The 19,135-nt window shown below is 36.8% G+C and overlaps 1 protein-coding gene and 1 pseudogene across 3 annotated transcripts in view; one reads left to right on the forward strand and one right to left on the reverse strand.

Moving 5' to 3' along the window:
- The window catches only part of Cbl (Cbl proto-oncogene), a 98,778-nt gene that overhangs the window by 49,098 nt on the left and 30,545 nt on the right, over positions 1–19,135 (reverse strand). Inside the window, exon 2 of one of the 3 annotated variants that reach the window (XM_058577174.1) lies at positions 12,168–12,277. The exons of the other annotated variants lie outside the window; for them this stretch is intronic. The gene's annotated coding sequence lies outside the window, so the exon portion shown is untranslated. The remainder of the gene's footprint in view (positions 1–12,167; positions 12,278–19,135) is intronic. 3 annotated transcript variants of the gene reach the window in all.
- LOC124088798 (non-histone chromosomal protein HMG-14-like) lies at positions 3,994–4,290 on the forward strand (annotated as a pseudogene).

Consider the following 19,135-nt stretch of genomic DNA (forward strand, 5'->3'; position numbering starts at 1 on the left):
CTGGGTTCAAACTCCAGCAACACACACACACACACACACACAAAAGTAAATTAAGACATTTATTTTTAAAAATTATAGTTAAATATATATACCAAAATTTATTATTTTAACCATTTTAAGTGTATAATTCAGTGCATATAATTTTTTTCTTTTAATATTTTTCTCCTTTTCATGCCTTTTTTTTTTTAAATGGGGGGGGGATTGAATTGGGACATTTTATCACTGATCTGCGTCCCCAGGCGTTTTTTAAAATTTTGAGGCAGAGTTTCACTATAAGTTGCTTAGGGCTGGCCTTGAACTTTCGATCCTGCCTCAGCCTCCAGAGTTGATGGGATTTCAGGCATGTGCCCACCACACCCAGCTTTTCCATGACTATCATCAATGAGAACGCTCTTCTAAAATTTCTTTTTATCAAATACCTATGTCCTGCTTTCTGTAAACCAAGGATTATATTAAGGGCTCTCTAAATATTAATTTATGGGGGAGGGCTTGAATGTAAAAGCTCAATGGCAGAGCACTTGCCTATCATGTGTAAGGCCATGGATTCAATCAATACTCAGCAATGAAAAAACAAAAACAAAAAAATCTTCTTGGAGCTAAGGGTATAGTTCAATGGTAAAGTGCTTGCCTAGCATGCACAAGAGGTCCTGGGTTTGATCCCCAGTATCTCATAAAAACTAAAATAATAATTTAAAAAATATTATTAACGTTTACTATAACCTAACAATCCTACAAGTACACTTGGTTTTGATTTTGAACCTGGTGGCACTCTTATCACTGAGCTACAGCCTTAGCCCTTCTATTTTTTATTTTGAGACAGGGTCTTTCTAAGTTTCTCAGGTTAGCCTTGAACTTCTAATCTTTCTAATTGGTCTACCAATTAGCTTGGATCACAGGCATGTACTGTAAACGATGTTTTGATATATATTTGCATTGTGGAATAATCAAACTATGAGAACATTTTAAAATGAGAAATTTGAGTTTAAAAGAAGTACCTTGTTTAAGGTTGTAGATAATAAATGGCAGAGGAGTCAAATCTGGGCAAAACAACTCCACAGTCACGGACTTGATCTAATTTTCAATACTACAAATTTTCTGACATTGTAAGTGTGCCACTGAGTAAAAAAATAATTGGGAAACAGTGTTTTGAAACAGTACCTTAACCATTTAGGTTTTGCAAGGAACATAATCTATAAAACTTTGATATTGAGATTAAAAAACAAAATAGAGGCCGTGCACCACTGTGCATGCCTATAATCCCAGTGGCTCAGGAGGCTGAGGCAGGAGGATTATTGGGTTCAAAGCCAGCCCCAGCAACTTGATGAGGCACAAAGCAACTCAGTGAGACTCTTTCTCTAAATAAAAATATAAAAGGGGCTGGAGATGTGGCTCAGTGGTTAAGTGCCCGAGTTCAATCCCCAGTACCACCCCCCAAAAAAAAGATAATATTTTAGTCATACATAGGTCTAAAGAAATATGCGCCAAGGTTCATTTCAACAGAACTTAGGTCACTATTAACAGAAACAACAAGGGAAGAATTTTTCTTTACAAATGACTTTTGAATCAAGTTAAATTAGCAGAACAGGAGAAAAGGGATCACTATTATCTAGTCCAACTTTACAGAGAAAAAAAATACTAATTGGAGAAAAATACCATAAAAATGAGAATACCAGTTAAGAAACAGTAAATCTCAACACTTAAACACGAATTTCAACCATCTACATACATTTTATTAGATACTAAGCTGGATGAGTGTTTTGCATGTAAAAGGAGTAGGGAAAAGGTTTAAAGAAAGAAAAATGCTAAGGAAAGTTTTTTATTCCATTTCGTTAACAAATTCAATACACTGAATTTAAGCTTGCTGAAGAAATTTCAAGTTTGATACACAGAAAAACCAAAGTAAAAAAATTAGTTGCCAGGACTGAAGTTCTCAAGCTGCTAACATTTTCATACTACTAGTTATCACTAGCAGGCATTTGCTGGCTTTGTATACAACAGGCTGGCAAGAAAAACATTCTTCCATTCTTGTAGCCAGCTTTGGAGCTTGTTCTTTAAGATGTTCTCATTTAAATGCTGTTGTAGACCTCACAAGTCTTATGGATTTAGACCAAATCTTAGTTGGCACTATTAGAACAAAGTGATTAGAACAAGTTTTTGCACATTCTACTTGATATTCACTGCCTATTTCTCTATAATGCTCTGGTTTTACAAAAGTTATCACTGAATCTTCCAGAGCAGGTGTAGGACAATGTCTTTACATTAATTTTTTAAGAAACATTTGTTTTTTAGTTTTAGTTGGATACAATACCTTATTTATTTATCTTTATGTGGTGCTGAGGGATCAAACCCAGGGCCTTGCACGTGCTAGGCAAGCACTCTACCGCTGAGCCACAACTCCAGACCTACATTCCATTTTTTAATCTGCATAATCAAGCCTATGTCTTTACCAGAAATATTTTGAGTAGAATTTCCTTGTTATATGAATACATGATCCTTTGGTAAATCACATTACTGTTTTATATTCAAAATACACACCTATTAAAACATGTTTTAACTTCTCTCACATTGTGCAGTTTAACATTTGATGTGATGCTTGAAGTGTGGCCTCCCAAGGATCATTTTTATAATAGGGAATGAAATAAAGTCCTTGGCATTCAACCAAACAAAATATAATTGGTAATACATATTTTGGAGACTAGCTTTAAAAACAAAAGGCTCTGGCACTTAACTAGCTACATGGATATGGGGGACATTCTAACTCTCTCAGCCTCAGTTTCCACATCTATAAAATAAAAACTATTGTCCTTGCATATAGGCAAAGGCCATCTTGTTTTGCTGAACAAAGAATAAGCAATGCCTGACTCACAGAAAGTGTTCAACTGGTGTATGTAGTAAGATTAAGAGTAAACACTAGATTGAGTTTGGGATTTTTCCCCACTGGGAATTAAACCAAGGCCCTCACCCATGCTAGACAAGTGCTCTACCACTGAGCTACACCCCAGTCCTCTTTATTTTGAGACAGGGTCTAGCTAAATTGCCCAAGCTGGCCTCAAACTTGTAATCTCCTGCCTCAGATTCCTGAGCAGCTGGGATTACAAGTGTACCCATCCATACCTTGCTAGATAGAGTTTTGAACGTATCACTCACACAGCAAGAACATAATAAATATTCAGTTCATCTGAATTTGAAAATACACTAAATTAAATTTTGGACTGGAAGAACCTACAGGGAATAGATTCTCCCTGCCTGAAAAATTAAAAAAAAATATTTAACAAAATATATGAAACAATGGCTTTTAGACACTAGACATCAGGCAGCAGAGAAAGTGACCCCGAAGAGGGAAAACAAGTGAGGTAAACCCTATGACTGGCCTAACCCTACTGCCTAAAGAGTTTACAAGTCTCAGCACTAAGATGGGAACCCAAGCAACCTGGATGGATGAGACAGGACTAAAAGTCTGGGGAAGCCGAGGCAGATAACATTTACAGTGCAGAATACCATAAAAGACAACTGCATACAAAGAGCCACCTCTGAAGTTCTAAACAGGGGGCCTTCTAAGTCTTCAAGTGAGCACTGATCAGTACAGAGAAATACTTGAACCCAGGGAAGAACCAACCAAAAGGAGTATTAATAATCCCCAGTTCTCACACAGGGGCAGAAAAGGGGAAATCTTATAATTCAGTGGGTATTGGGGAAAATTTGCCCTAGATTAAAGGCTGTTTGGTCCTGCCTTAAGGTTTAAAAGGATCAAAGTACTCTAACACAGATCTGTCACAGAACACAGTTCAAGAATGTTTATAAGAACATTAAAAAGAGGGGGGGCTGGGGATATAGCTCAGTTGGTACGCGAGTGCTTGACTCACATGCACAAGGCCCTGGGTTCTAATCCCCAGCACACCACACCAACACACACACACACACACACACACACACCAAAAAAAAAAAAAAAACACTCAGGCAGCCAGAGGAGCAGCAGTGGACAGACAGCGCGGCATGCCCAAGAGGAAGATCAGCTTTACCAAAAGGGTGGCAAAGGAGGAGCCCATGTGAAGCTGTAGGTTAAATCTACTCCTATAAAAGTGGACACAAAGCCTAAGAAGGCAGAGGGAAACGATAACACTTAGGGCAAAAAAAGTGCAAACAAAAGGGAAAAGGGGAGCAAAGGAAAAACAGGCTGAAGTGGTTAACCAAGAAACTAAAGATGATTTACCTGCAGAAAACTGAGAAACTAAAAATGAGGAGATTCCAGCCTCTGGTGAAGTGGAAGAGAAAAAAGACAAGTCTGATTAATCATAGGTTTATCAGAGGTCTCTGTCTTCCTCCTTGTACAACCCAGAGAAATGTTCTTATCAACTACTTTATAAGTGCAAGTCTTTTTATAGCTCCAAAAGCATTTTTTTAAAAGAAAGGAATCCTAATTTTTCCCCACTTTTTTAGTATAAATGATTGTGGTAAGAAATAAAACCAGGGGCTGGGATTCTGGCTCAGAGGGATAGCGCTCACCTTGCATGCGTGAGGCATTGGGTTCGATCCTCAGTACCACATAAAGATAAAACATTGTGTCCACCTATAACTAAAAAAATAAATATTAAAAAGAAAAATAAATAAATGAAACCAACTGCTATTTGTTTATTTTGGTGTACAACCAGAAAATAGTAGCATATTGCATTATGGGAGGCTTGGACAGACTTGGGGTGTAAGCTTAACATTCCATAGGTTGGGTATTAATTTTATATCCTACAATGCAAAGCATATTAAATGGCAGTTTGAAGTCACAGTCCTGTATTTAATGTCTTGAATATCTTAAAATATTTCTATTCCTGTATTATTTTTTAGTAGAATTACTTCCTAAAGAAAACTACTCCTGGATCACTGTTCTGACAGAATCGTGTACTCTGTAACATCTTTGGTTGTGGAAGTTCAGTTTTCCTAATCATTTTTTTTTAATGGTCTGTGAAAGACCAGAAAATTTGTTTATGTAGTATGTAGTGTATATAAAAAAGTTGTGAACTGCTGGGACCTAAGTAACAGCTCAGCAATGTTTGAAGATACTGGTACTATATATATATATATCCCCCACCCCCACCCCCGTACCAGGGATTGAATCCAGGGGCTCTTAACCATTAACCTCTAAGCCACATTCTCAGCTCTTTTTTCTTTCTTTTTTTTTGTGTGTGTGGTGCTGGGGATTGAACCCAGAGCCTTGTGCACGCAAGATGCAAGGCAAACACTCTAACAATTGAGCTACATCCCCAGCCCTTTTTTAATATTTTATTAAAAGATAATCATCACTAAGTTGTTCAGGACCTCACTAAGTTGCTGAGGCTGGCCTTGAACTTGCATCCTCCTATCTCAGTCTCTTGAATTACAAAACCCCCACCAGCTTACTTGATCCTCCTAAGGAAAATTTGCCTCCAAATTTGAAGCTGGAAAGTCACTGGGAAAACTGAGAAAGAATCACAGTATAAGGCTTTTTAGATTTTCAATACATGCATTAATAATTATTAATTCAATACATGAATTAATAATTCTAAGTAAAATGTGTACTGATCCTCAATACAACCAATAAAATTTCAGTTATGAAAGAATAAAAAAAAAAATACAAAAGTATCTATCACCCAACAAGGTAAACTAATGCTGTCTGACCATCCAGTAAAAAATAAAAAATCACCAAGGTGCTGGGGCTATAGCTCAGTGGTACAGTGCTTGCCTCACACATGTGAGGCACTGGATTCTATTCTCAGCACCACATAAAAATAAATAAATAAAAATATTGTGTGCATCTACAACTAAAAAAAATAAAAAATTTTAAAAAAATCACCAAGCACACAATAAAGCAGGAAAATGACTCTTAGGACAAAAATAAATCAAGAGTATTAAACCTATGAGTGACACAGATAACAGAATTAGCAGACAAAGATAACAAAATAGTTGTTCTAACTATATTCCTTATACAAAAGGGCAGAGAATCACTTGCAGATGCTAAGCACATGGAAGATATAAAAAAGATTAAAATCCAACTTGTAAAGATGAAAATGTTAATGGAAAGGATTCTCAGCAAATTAAATATTGCTAAGTAACTATAACTAAGAGTAATATAAACTACCCAAAATAAAACACGGGGGGGGGGGGGGGGGGGAGAACAGTACCAATGGCCAGTGAGATATCAAGAGGCCAGATACACATGTAAATGGAGTCTGGAAGTAGAGAAGGAACAAAATTAATCTTTGAGAAATAATAAGGTAAAATCTTTTCCACATGTGATGAAAACTCTACATTTTAGATAGAAAAAGTACAGATTACAAATAATAATTCTCTCATCTCTCTTCACAAGACCACCAGAAAACATTTCTTTTCTTTGGTGCCAGGGACTGAACTCAGGGGCACTGGAACACTGAGCCACAACCCCAGCCCTGTTTTGTGTTTTCTTTTTTTTTTTTTTTTTTTAATTTTTTTATTGTTGGCTGTTCAAAACATTACATAGTTCTTGATATATCATATTTCACAATTTGATTCAAGTGGGTTATGAGCTCCCATTTTTACCCCATATACAGATTGCAGAATCACATCAGTTACACATCCATTGATTTACATATTGCCATACTAGTGTCTGTTGTATTTAGAGACAGGGTGTAATTGAGTTGCTAAGCATCTCGCTCACCATTGTTGAAGCTGGCTTTGAACTCACAATCCTCCTTCCTCACCCTTCTGAGCTGCTGGGATTACTGGGACTTTTTGCTACTGAACCTTTCAACACAGCAACCTAACCAGCTACTACAGGACTTGGCACACTTACTAAAACCTATGTACCAGCCTTGACACTCTATTCCCTTGAAATGCACAATGGTTCAACCACAAAAAGACAAGATTAGCCTATGATTCTCCAGAATTATAAATACAGAACAGTATAGCATCACAAAAAGTCTACTCTCTAAGAGACTAGAAGGAACTGTAAGGGTCCGGCGAAGCGTCGGAGAAAGAGACCACCAAGTGACCACTCATGCAATTGGCAGAAGGGGATTTATTGAACCAGCATGCTGGGGCTCTGTGCCCACTCAAGAAGGGAAAGCAGCCCAGAGCCCCGAGCAGGGGCTGAGCACTGCGTAAGTACACTTTTGGGGGAGGGCGGAGGGCTTTGTATACATCAGAACAAATCATCATGAGGCGCGGGAAAATTGAACAACAACTCCTAAACATGATTAGTTCATTCATTGGCGGGAACAGGTCAGGCTGGAGTGATAGGTCATTCCTAAGGAGAGTACACATTCAAACTGATTGGTTTAGGCCCTGCAAGGCCTACGTGCGACCACACAGAGCCCTTCAGTTATTAAACAACCAAGTAGTCAGGGGAAATATTTACTAGGCAGTTCCAAGCATTGTCTTAACAGCTACAGAAATTTCAGGTTTTGCAGGTAGCATAGAAACCTAACAATACCTAATCCTTTACATTTTAACTCAGACCTTGCAGCTTAGAAACTTTACAATACCCGGTCTGTTACCCTTTAACTTCAATTTCTTTTACCCTTACATAACTACCCACAAATGACAGTAGTATTAAGTTCTTTCCCCTTGTGTTACTTTTTCAATTTTCTATAATATGGTTATAGCATTTTAAAAATATGCACATCAATATAGTAGTTTTTAAAATACAATACACAGTTCTTCCTGAAGTCCACAATGTTAAAATTTTTACTTCCATATTACCACTAAAACACCACACAACTTTTTTCCCAGTGTATATACATTTATACTGATGGTACAAAGGCCATGGTGGTTAAGACTGCTGGTACCTGAGCTTGAATCAAGACAATTATAACAAACTGTACATGTAAGCAGTTCTGTATTCTTTTTTTTTTTTTAATATTTTTTTGTAGTTTAGATGGATACAATACCCTTATTTTTTTATCTTTATGAGGTGCTGAGGATCAAACCCAGTGCCTCACACTTGCTAGGCAAGCACTCTACCACTGAGCTACAGCCCCAGCCCAGTTCTGTATTCTTAACGGTGACTTGCAACAAAAACAAAATACTACTTGTACATAGGTACATGTAAAAGCCAGGTATAGTGGCACACACCTGTAATCCCAACTTAAGAAACTGAGGCAGGAAGATCACAAATTCAAGGCCAGTCTATGTAACTTCATGAGACCCACCTTGGTTCCATTCCCAGTACCCGAGGGAAGCAGAAGGGAGGGGAAACTTTCTGAGGAAATCCCAAAATTGTTTTCCTTAGTGGTTGCACCATTTTACATTTCCATAGACAAAGCACGAGGGTCCCAGTATCTCTATAGCTTAACTGATACTTACTACTTTTTGGATAATATCCATACTAGTGAGTATGAAACAATATATCATTATGGTTTTGATTTGTATTTCCTTAATGATAAGTAGAGCATCTTTTTATGGGCCTATTGTGAAGATATGTCTACTTAAATGTTTTCAGCATTTTTTAATTGGTTTGTTATGATGTTGAGCTATATATAGGCATTCTTCATATATTCTGGAATATTAATCCCTGCAGAAATACAACTTTAAAATACTTTTTTCCCATTCTGGGGGCTATCTTTTCACTCTATGTGCAGAGTTTTTAGTTTTGATGGAGTTCAATGTATCTACTTTTTCTTGCACAACATATACTTTTGTTGTCATACTTAAAAACTTATTGCTTGGGCTGGGGTTGTAGCTCAGTGATACAGTACTTGCCTCGCATGTTTAAGGCACTGGGTTCAATCCTCAGCACCACACAAAAATAAATAAAGATATTGTGTTCAACCACAATTTTAAAAAAATATTAATTAAAAAAAAACCCATTGCTTAATCCAAGGTCACAGAGATTTTCATTTACTTTTTTACCTAAAATTTGTATGTTTTTTAAAATTTATTAGTTGCTCAAAACATTACAATGATCTTGACATATCATATATTTGTCAATGGGGTACGTAATCTTATTTTTCCACGTGTACAGATTGCAAGATCACATTGGTTATACAGCCACGTTTATACACAGGGCCATACTAGTGTCTATTGTATTCTGCTACCCTTCCTATCCCCCCTCCCCTCCCCTCCCCTCACCTCTTTCTACCCAATCTACTGTGACACGTTTCTCTCTTTTTTCTTCCCCCTCACACCATCTTATATGTAATTTTGCATAACAATGAGGGTCTCCTACCATCTTCTGGCAATTCCCCTTCTCTCTCCCATTCCCAAGCACCTCTCTATTTAATGGTAATCTTCTTCTCATGCTCTTCCTCCCTGCCTCCCAGCTCTATTTTGAGTCCTCCCGCTTATATGAAAGAAGACATTCTGCATTTGTTTTTTAGGGATTGGCTAGCTTCACTTAGCATAATCTGCTCTAATGCCATCCATTTCCCTGCAAATGCCATGATTTTAAATTTGTATGTTTTAACTATTAAATTTAATTCCTTGATCTATTGAGATAGTTTTTGTAAAAGATGTAAGGGAAGGTCCAGCTTCATTCTTTTCCATGTTGATATCCCTTAATGTGAGCACCATTAGTTCAAAAGACAAATGGATTTATTATTCTTTTCAAAGTAAACTGATGAGCTACTGCAGTTCAGTGATAAAGTCCTTGCCCAGCACACATGAACCCTTCCTTGAGTTTGATCCCAACCCTGTGAAAACTAATCAATCAATCAATTAATTAATTAATTTTTAAAAGTAAATTGGTCATAAATTTAAGGACTTATTTCTGGACTCTCAATTCTGTTTCATTAATCTATTTATCTATTCTGATACCTATACCACACCATTTTGATTACTGTAGCTTTGTAGTAAAGTTTTGAAATTAGGAAGTGTGAGTCCTCCAAATTTGCTCTTCTTTTTCAAGATTGTTTTGCCTCTTCTGGGTCCCTTCAGTTTCTGTCTGAATTTAGGATCAGCTTGTGAATTTCTGCATAAAGGGCAGCTGGAATTGTGGCAGGTACTACAATGAATCTGTAGTTCAGTTTGGGGAGTATTGCCATCTTAACACTAAGTCTTCCAGTTCATCAACACTGGAAATCTTTCCATTGACTTACACCTTCTTTCCTATCTTTGGTAATGCTTTTCAGTTTTCAATGTGTGTGTTTTACCTCCATGGTAAACTCATGGCTGATTCTCTTTCTGGATTGTTCATTGCTTGTATATAGAAATGTAATTGATTCTGTATTCTGCAACTATGTTGAACTCATTTATTGGCTCTGGTAATTTTTTAATGCATTCCTTAGGCTTTCTTGAATACAAGATCATTTCATGTGCAAATGGCAATGAATACTGACTACATGTACAGTTTGGTATTATTGTCTTGATTCAAGCTCAGGTACCAGGTATCCTTTCCTGTTTGGATGCCTTTTATTTATTTATTTTTCTTGTTTGACTGCTCTGGCTAGAACTGTCAGTAATAGGTTGAAAAGAAGTGGCAAAAGTGGGCTTCTTTGTCTGGTTCCTGATATTAAGGAAAAGCTTTCACTCTTTCACCATAAATAGGTTACCTTAACTGTGGATTTTCACATGACACAGAACATCATTTTTACTTTAAAAAAAAAAAAGAAAGACCAGTTGTCAAATTTATGACTACTCAAACTGGGATAAATAGCACTGCCTCCAAAATGAAGGAAGTAACCTGATGTTTCAAAAAAAAAAAAAACTGATATGTTTTGTTAGCAATGACACAATTCAAGTTTAAATTCAAATTTTTGAAACTTCTAACCACCACTGTTGTACTCAACAACAGTTTCCCAATAAACTTTTCTAATGAGAATTTTTTTTCCTTTGAGACAGGGTTTCACTATTGCCCCTGCTGGGCTTGAACTTGAGACTGGCCACCCAAGTTGCTGGGATTATAAGCACTCTCCATTGAGCCCAGTTTTTAATGAGACTTAACTAATACATGTTGACTGTTTTGATATTGCAAAATGATACAGCAACATATGGAAAAATCTACATGTTTACTGACCAGCAGCTTCCAAGTGACACATACATGTTACACCAAAATCATAAAATAAAATTAGACTCTTATGTACAGGATAAACTAATGCATTTGAAAGTAACAAAATACAAAATGCTCACTGAACTGTTTTTGGATTTCACACTGCAATTAACCTTTTAAGAAACATACTTGCTAGGCTCAGTGGCCAGCCTGAGAACCTTAGCCAGTCCCTGTCTCAAAATATTTTTTTTTAAGGTTGTGGGGAGGGGAGCTGGGGACATAGCCCAACAGTAAAATTCCCTTAGACGAAGAATCAAGGGATTTGAAGAATCAAGGGATTTCTCTGAGGCAGGAGAACTGTGAGTTCAAAGCCAGCCTCACCAACTTAGCAAGGCCCAGCAACTCAGTGAAACCCTGTCTCTAATAAAATATAAAAAAGGGCTGGGGATGTGACTCGGTGGTTCAATCCCTGGCACCAAAAATTAATTAATTGAAAATAAAAATAGAGAGCTGGGGATGTGGTTTAGTGGCTAAACACCTCTAGGTTAAATTCCTGGTATCCAAAACAAAAGAAAACAACCCTAATAACAAAGACATGAATTTTGGAAGGAAGACACACACCATTTACAGCAGCTTTTGTCCTCACCATCCTTAAAAAAAAAAAAAAAAAAAGTCTTATTTGAAAAGGTTTTTTAATTTTTTAATATTTTTTATTTGTTCTAATTAGTTATACATGAGAGTAGAATATATTTTGACACATTATATATAAATGGAGTATAACTTCACATTCATCGGTGAGATCCCCACCTCAAAAAAATGAACAAAAAATAGTACTTGAAACACAAATCTATTTTGTATCCCTAATTAGATTTTCTAAGAAAATAAAGGATCTTGTTTAAACAATTAGACTACAGTTAATTTATGATCTACTGTTTTAACATATACTATGATCTTCTAAGAGTATAGAACTAAATATTACTTTTCACCTTCATAAACTCCATCTTGTTCATTTTGACTAAGTTTTCCAGCCTCTCATGATAGAGACTCAGCCCTATTTCTGACTAGTTCACTTAAATCTAACAATTAAGTCAGAAAAATAAATAGGAAATTTTTCAGGAGTATCCTTGTGAAGGATTGTCCTTGCTACCTAAGAAATATAATTTATTTTCTTCTTAAAAAATAATTTGGAAAAAAAGGAAGAAAAAAATAGAATTTGATAGCCAGGCACCGTGGCGCTCACCTGTAATCCCAGCAGGTCAGGAGGCTGAGGCAGGAGGTTCAGAAGTTCAAAGCCAGCCAGCAACTTAGCAAGGCAATTTAGTAAGTTGCCCCAAGCAACTTAGTAAGACCCTGTCTCAAAAAATAAAAAGAGCTGCTGATGTAGCTCAGTGGTTAAGTGTCCCTATGTTCAATTTCTGGTAGCAAAAAGAAAAAGAGTAAGAATTTGGTCAATTACATATTCACTGTAGGACATTTATTTACTTATTTGTCTTTTGCAGTGCTAGGGACAGAACCCATAGTCTTGTTAGGGATGTGTTATACCACTGAGCTACATCCCCAAGTCCGTCATTGTAGATAATTTAAAGAACATAAACACAGGAAAATTAAAAAACATTGTACTTCTAATATGTAGAAACTATAGATAATATTTTGGTATAATTTCTTTTAGATAGTTTCTGTATTTTAAAATACTTTTTACAAAAATGGGACCTTATAAATTAAAAAGGGGGCTGGGGATGTGGCTCAAGCGGTAGCGCGCTCGCCTGGCATGCGTGCGGCCTGGGTTCGATCCTCAGCACCACATACAAACAAAGATGTTGTGTCCGCCGAGAACTAAACATAAATAAATAAATATTAAAATTCTCTCTCTCTCTCTCCCCTCCCTGTCTCACTTCCTTTAAAAAAAAATAAATAAATAAATTAAAAAGGGATTTTATTTTATTAAACATAGATTTTGTAGTATATTTATTTAATTATATTGTTTGCCATGTCATTTTTCATTAACAAAAATGTTTAATGTCTAAATATACCATAGCTTCTATTATTTATATGATTGATCTTCTGATGCTATACATACAAGTTTCTAATTTTTTTTTCTGTGACAGCATCTTAGTAAATGTCTCGTCTTCATAGTGATATTTTAACACAAATTATTGATAAATTTATCCTAAAAGTGAACCTAGTAAGCAAAACTCTAAATGTTTTCAAAGGTTGGACCAATTTTACTCCTACAACAACCAGGTATGAGATATCGAATTCATTTCCCTGCATCCTCTTTCAAAACACTAATTATAAATTTTTATTTTTTGGTGATCCTGGGGATTGAACCCAGGGTCTTGTGCATGAGAGGCAAGCACTCTATCAACTGAGCTATAGCCCTAGCCCATACATTTTCCACTTTTATAAGCCAAAAGAAATATTTTATGCCTTGCAAACTGAATTGTTATTTTCATATTCACACTGGCCTTTTGTATTCCTTGGGGATTATTCATCTCCTTTGCCAAATATCTACTTCAGATGGGGGTCTTGAGCTACATCCCCAAGTCCGTGTTTTTTTGTTTTTGTTTTTGTTTTAATTTTTCTTTGTTGGTTCTCTCCTGTTTTTATTCGTCCCGCTCAGTGGTGCTTCCTTTGTGTCTCCATTGCTGACCTGACTTGTCTCCTCCCAGATGATCCTGTAGAGAGGAGTCTCATGGCCTTAAATATTCTACTAAACGAAATTTCTGTCTTTATTCTAAATCTCTCCTGCTATAAGTCAAATTCTAATGGCTCAACCCACCTGCTTATCTGACGTCTCTCCTTAGAAAGTTCGTAAGAATATCTCAAACTTAAAGCTGGGCATGGTGGTACATGCCTATAATTCCAGCAACTCAATAGGCTGAGGCAAGAGGACTGCAAATTCAAGGCCAGCCTCAGCAACTTAGCAATGCCCTAAGCAACTTAGAGAGACCCTGTCTCAAAAAATAAAAAGGGCTGGGGATGTAGTTTAGTGGTAAAGGGCCCTGGATTCATTAGTACCACAAAATAAAACAAACAAAAAACCCTCAAACTTAAACGTGTTCAAAATGGAACTCTTTGTATATAACCAGAGATATGAAAAATGGTGCTCTATATGTGTAAAATGAATTTAATGCATTCTGCTGTCATATATAACACATTAGAATAAAAATTTGCTTCTTCCCACATCTGTATCCTGAATTCTATTGCTTCTTCCCACGTCTATATCCTGAATTCTCCATTCTAATATATGTTACACCACCAGCAGAGTTAAGAAAAACTAGGAGCCATTCTTGATTTTTCCCTGTCATTTTTTCCCACCCTCCTCTTTTTTGGTGGTGGTGGTGGTGGGGGCAGGTACCAGGGACACTCGACCACTGAGCCACATTCCCAGGGGCGCTTAACTACTGAGTCACATCCCAAGCCCCTTTTATTTTTTGAGACAGGGTTTAAATTGCTTAGGGCCTTGATAAGTTGCTGAGGTTGGCTTTGAATTTGGGATCCTCCTGCCTCAGTCTCTCAAATCAGTGGGATTAAAGGCATGCGCCATCATGCCCAGCTGGAGCAAGTTTATTTATTTATTCATTCATTTATTCATTCATTCATAAAATGAATGAATAAATAAATTTTTTTCTTCTTCTTCCTTCTTCTTCTTTTCTTTCTTTCTTTTTTTTTTTTTTTGCGGAACTGGGGATTAAAATGAAGAGCACCTTACCACTGAGCTATATCCCCATCCCTTTTTGTTTTTTAATTTGAGACAGGACCTCATTAAGTCGCTGATACTGGTCTCGAACTTGTGATCCTCCTGCCTCAGCCTCCACAGTCACAGGTGTGCCTGGCTACTCTGATATATAAAAAATAGAAGGAAATTTCTTCAACCTGAAATATGCATCTACAAAAATTCCATTGCTGGGGCTGGGATTGTGGCTCATCGGTAGAGCGCTTGCGTAGCACGGGCAGGACCCGAGTTCAATCCTCAGCACCACATAAAAATAAAATGCATTGTGTTGTGTCCATCTACACCAAAAAATAAATTAAAAAAAAAATTCTATTGCTAACATCATAGTCAATGTTTAAAAACTACAAGTTTTCCTCCTAATAGCAAGAAGAAGGCAAAGATGGCTACTCTTGCCACTCCTATTCAACATAGTTTCTATTCAACAGAAGTCTCTCCAGGGTAATTAGGCAGGAAAAAGTAAAATAAAATAAAATGTATCCAGACAGGAAAGGAAGATTGGTACAAGACAATGGGATATCCATATGAAAAAGAATGAAGTTGGATCTCTATCCCGTACCATAAACAAAAATTAACTAAAAATGGATCAAAGACTTAAATCCAAGGGCAAAAACTATAAAACTCCTGGGGAAAAAAAAAGGCATAATCTTCATGATCTTAAATTAGGCAAATGTTTCTTAAAAGCAAAAACAATTAAAGAAAAAATATTAGACTTCAAGCCAGGTATGAGTGTTGCATGCTTGTAATCTCTGCAACTCAGGAGGCTGAGGCAGGTGGATCACAAGTTCAAGGCCAGCCTCAGCAACTTGGCAAGGTCCTAAGCAACTTAATGAGACCCTGTCTCAAAATTAAAAAAAAAAAAAAAAGGATGGGGATTAGATTTAAAATTAAAATCTTTTGTGCTTCAAAGCATGTGCTGAGAAAGTGCAAAGACCCACAGAATGGGAGTAGTTTTACAAATCTTACATATGGTATATATGATTTATGATAGTAGTCTAGTATACAGAACATGCACAAAAAAAAAACTTACAATTCAACAATAAAAAGACAACCCAATAAAAAATGGGCACAACTTTTGATAAGACATTTCTCCAAAGAAGATATCTAATAGGTACGTGAAATGATGCTCACACTCATATTACTCATTAGAAAAACATTGCAAAACCTTGAGATACCACTTCACAGTCCAGTAGGATAACTATAATAAAGAAGATGATAAACTAGGCACGGTGGTGCATGCCTATAATCCCAGCAGTTCAGGGGTCTAAGACAGAAGGATTGTGAGTTCAAAGCCAGCCTCAGCAACAGCAAGGCACTAAGCAACTCAGTGAGGCCCTGTCTCTAAATAAAATACAAAATAGGGCTAGGGATGTGGCTCAGTGTTTGAGTGTCCCAGAGTTAAATCCCCAGTATGGAAAAATAGAAGAAGATGACGACCATGACAATAATAAGTGTTGGTGAGAAATTAGAATCCTGATACATTGCTAGAGGAAGGCAGAATGCTGTAGTCACTTGTAGAAGCAGTTTGGAAGTTCCTCAAAAAGTTAAACACAGAATAACCATATGATTTAGCAATTCCTTTCCTAGTTATAGACCAAAAAGGAGTGAAAAAAATAAATAAACAAAATTTGCACATTAACAGCAGCTTTTTTTTTGAGGGGGGGGGGAGTCCTAGGGATCAAATCCAAGAGCACTTTACCACTGAGGTACACCCCAGCTTTTTTTGTTTTTTTTTTTGAGACAGGTTCTCAATAAGTTGCCCAGGCTAACCTCAAACTTGTGATCCTCCTGTCTCAGCCTCCAGAGCCGCTGAGATTACAGGTATGTGCCACTGCAGCCTGCTACATTATTCTGAATAGCCCCAAAATGTTAACAAACCCAATGTCCATAATCAAAATGTGTATGACCGTACATTGAAAAATCATTTAACTATAAAAAAAAAATGAAGTAATGACTTACAATATAAATATGTATGAACTGTGAAAGCATACTAAAAGAAGCCAGATACAAAAGGTCATGTTGTACAATTCTATTTTCTATGAAATGTCTAGAACAGGTAAATCCACTGAGAGAGAAAGCAGATATTAGTGACTGGGCTAGAGGGGAGGTGGAAAAGGGAGTAAGGAGTGACTGCTAACGAGTATGGGTTTCTTTTGGGGGTGATTAAAATAATCTGGAATTGAAGAGTGGTGACGACTGCATAACTGAATAAACTAAAAACCACAAGTTTGTATACTTTACTGGATTGTATACTTTTTAATTTTATTTTTCAGTTGTAGATGGACACAATACCTTTATTTTATTTATTTTTATGTGGTGCTGAGTATCGAACCCAGGGCCTAAGATGTGCTAGGTGAGCGCTCTACCCCTGAGCCACAACTCCAGCACCCTGAATCGTATACTTTGAGAGTGAGTTTTACACTACATGAATTATATCCATATAAAAAAAATAGAAAAACTTCTAAGCCAAAACATAGATCAAAAATATCAGACACTAAAGCTCATAAATTTTCCCTTATCAGGAGAGAGAGAAAAAAGAAAAAAAAAAAAGCCAGGCTTAGTGGGGCACTCCTGTAATTCTGATTTAGGAGGCTGAAGCAGGACAAGTTCAAGGCCAGCCTCAGCAACTTAGCAAGATCCTGTTTCTAAATAAAAATTAAAGGAATGGGCACAGTGGTGCATGCCTGTAATCCCAGCAACTGGGCGGGCTGGGGCAGGAGAACTGCAAGAAGGAGGACAATCTGGGCAGCTCAGAGAGACCCTGTCTCCAAATTTAAAAAAATAAATAAAAAGGGATGGTGGGGAAGGAGGAATGGAAGAACTTTAGATAGGGCAAAGGGGAAGGAGGGTAATGAGGTAGGGTAAGGGGGTAGGAATGATGGTGGAATGAGTTAGACATCACCCTAAGTACATGTATGAAGACGTGAATGATGTGAAAATATTTTGTGTACAGTGACTTGAAAAATTATGCTCTACGTGTGTAATATGAAATGAATTACATTCTCCTGTCATGTATAAAAAATTATAATAAATAATTTAATTTTTAAAAAGGGATGGGGATATATATATAGTTTAGTGTAGAACAAACCTGGGTTCAATCCCCCAAATCCCCTCCCCTCAACATACACACCAACTGTTTTATGACAATCTGTCACCTACAAGACAGAAAGTCTACAGGTCAAAGTCCAGCCCTTTATAACAAGACTCCAACTATATTTCCACTTATCTAGCTACCATAGTTCTAGCCAAACCAGACTGTTCATGTTCCTTAAGCAGTCTGTATTTTCATACAACTATGTTAAAGGTCTTCTCTTGACTTCTCTACATAGAAAACTCATAAAACAACCTACAAAATCTAGTTCAAATAACACTTCTTTTTTGCTGCTAACTCTATGCCACCAAGCAAAACTGTTCTTGCAGCATCCTGTATGTATCTCTATTGAGTCATATTATCTTATATCATATTTGGATGATGTTACATTAACATCATATTTTTAAAAAAATATTTATTTTTTAGTTGTAGTTGGACACAATATCTTTATTTTGTTTATTTATTTTTATGTGGTGCTGAGGATCGAACCCAGGGCCTTGTACCCGGCTAGGCAAGTGCTCTACCACTGAGCCACAATCCTAGCCCCTTAACATCATATTTAAATGCTTTTTAAAATTCTTTCGCTTCCTAGAATTAGCCACAATAAAGTCTATAGTAGTTGGTAAATTTTTAAAGTTTTGTTAGCTACTTATTGAGATTATAAATATATTTTTGTTCTAATTTGTTATAAATGACAGCAGAATGTATTACAACTCATATTACACATATAGAGCACAATTTTTCACATCTCTGGTTGTACACACAGTAGAGTCACACCATTCGTGTCTTCATTCACGTATACTTAGAGTAATGATGTCTATCTCATTCCGTGTCTTTCCTACCCCCATACCCCCTCCCTCCCATTTGGTCTATCTAGAGTTCTTCTAATCTTCCCATGCTCTTCCCCTCCCCACCGCAACTCCATTATGAAACAGCTTCCTTATATCAGAGAAAACATCTGGCATTTGGTTTTTTGGGATTGGCTAACTTCATTTAGCATTATAGTCTCCAACTCATCCATTTACCTGCAAATGCCATGATTTTATTCTCTTTTAATGCTGAATAGAACTCCATTGTGTATATATGCCACATTTTCGTTATCCATTCACCTACTGAAGGGCATCTAGGTTGGTTCCACAGTTTAGCTATTGTGAATCGTGCTGCTATAAACATTGATGTGGCTGTGTCCCTGTAGTATGAGATTATATTTTTAAAAACTCTTGCCAGGCTTGTTAGCACACATCTGTAATCCCAGCCGCTCATGAGACTGAGGCACAAGGATCGCCAATATGAAGCCATCCTGGGCAACTTAGTGGGATGCTGTTTTAAAATAAAATAAAAAGGGCTGAGGATATAGCTCTTGCCTAGCATGTGCCAGGCCCTG

The sequence above is a fragment of the Marmota monax genome, unplaced genomic scaffold (assembly GCF_021218885.2).
Source record: "Marmota monax isolate L192 unplaced genomic scaffold, Marmota_monax_Labrador192_F-V1.1 WCK01_AAM20220418_F8-fsc00081, whole genome shotgun sequence".
Classification (NCBI taxonomy): Eukaryota; Metazoa; Chordata; class Mammalia; order Rodentia; family Sciuridae; genus Marmota; species Marmota monax.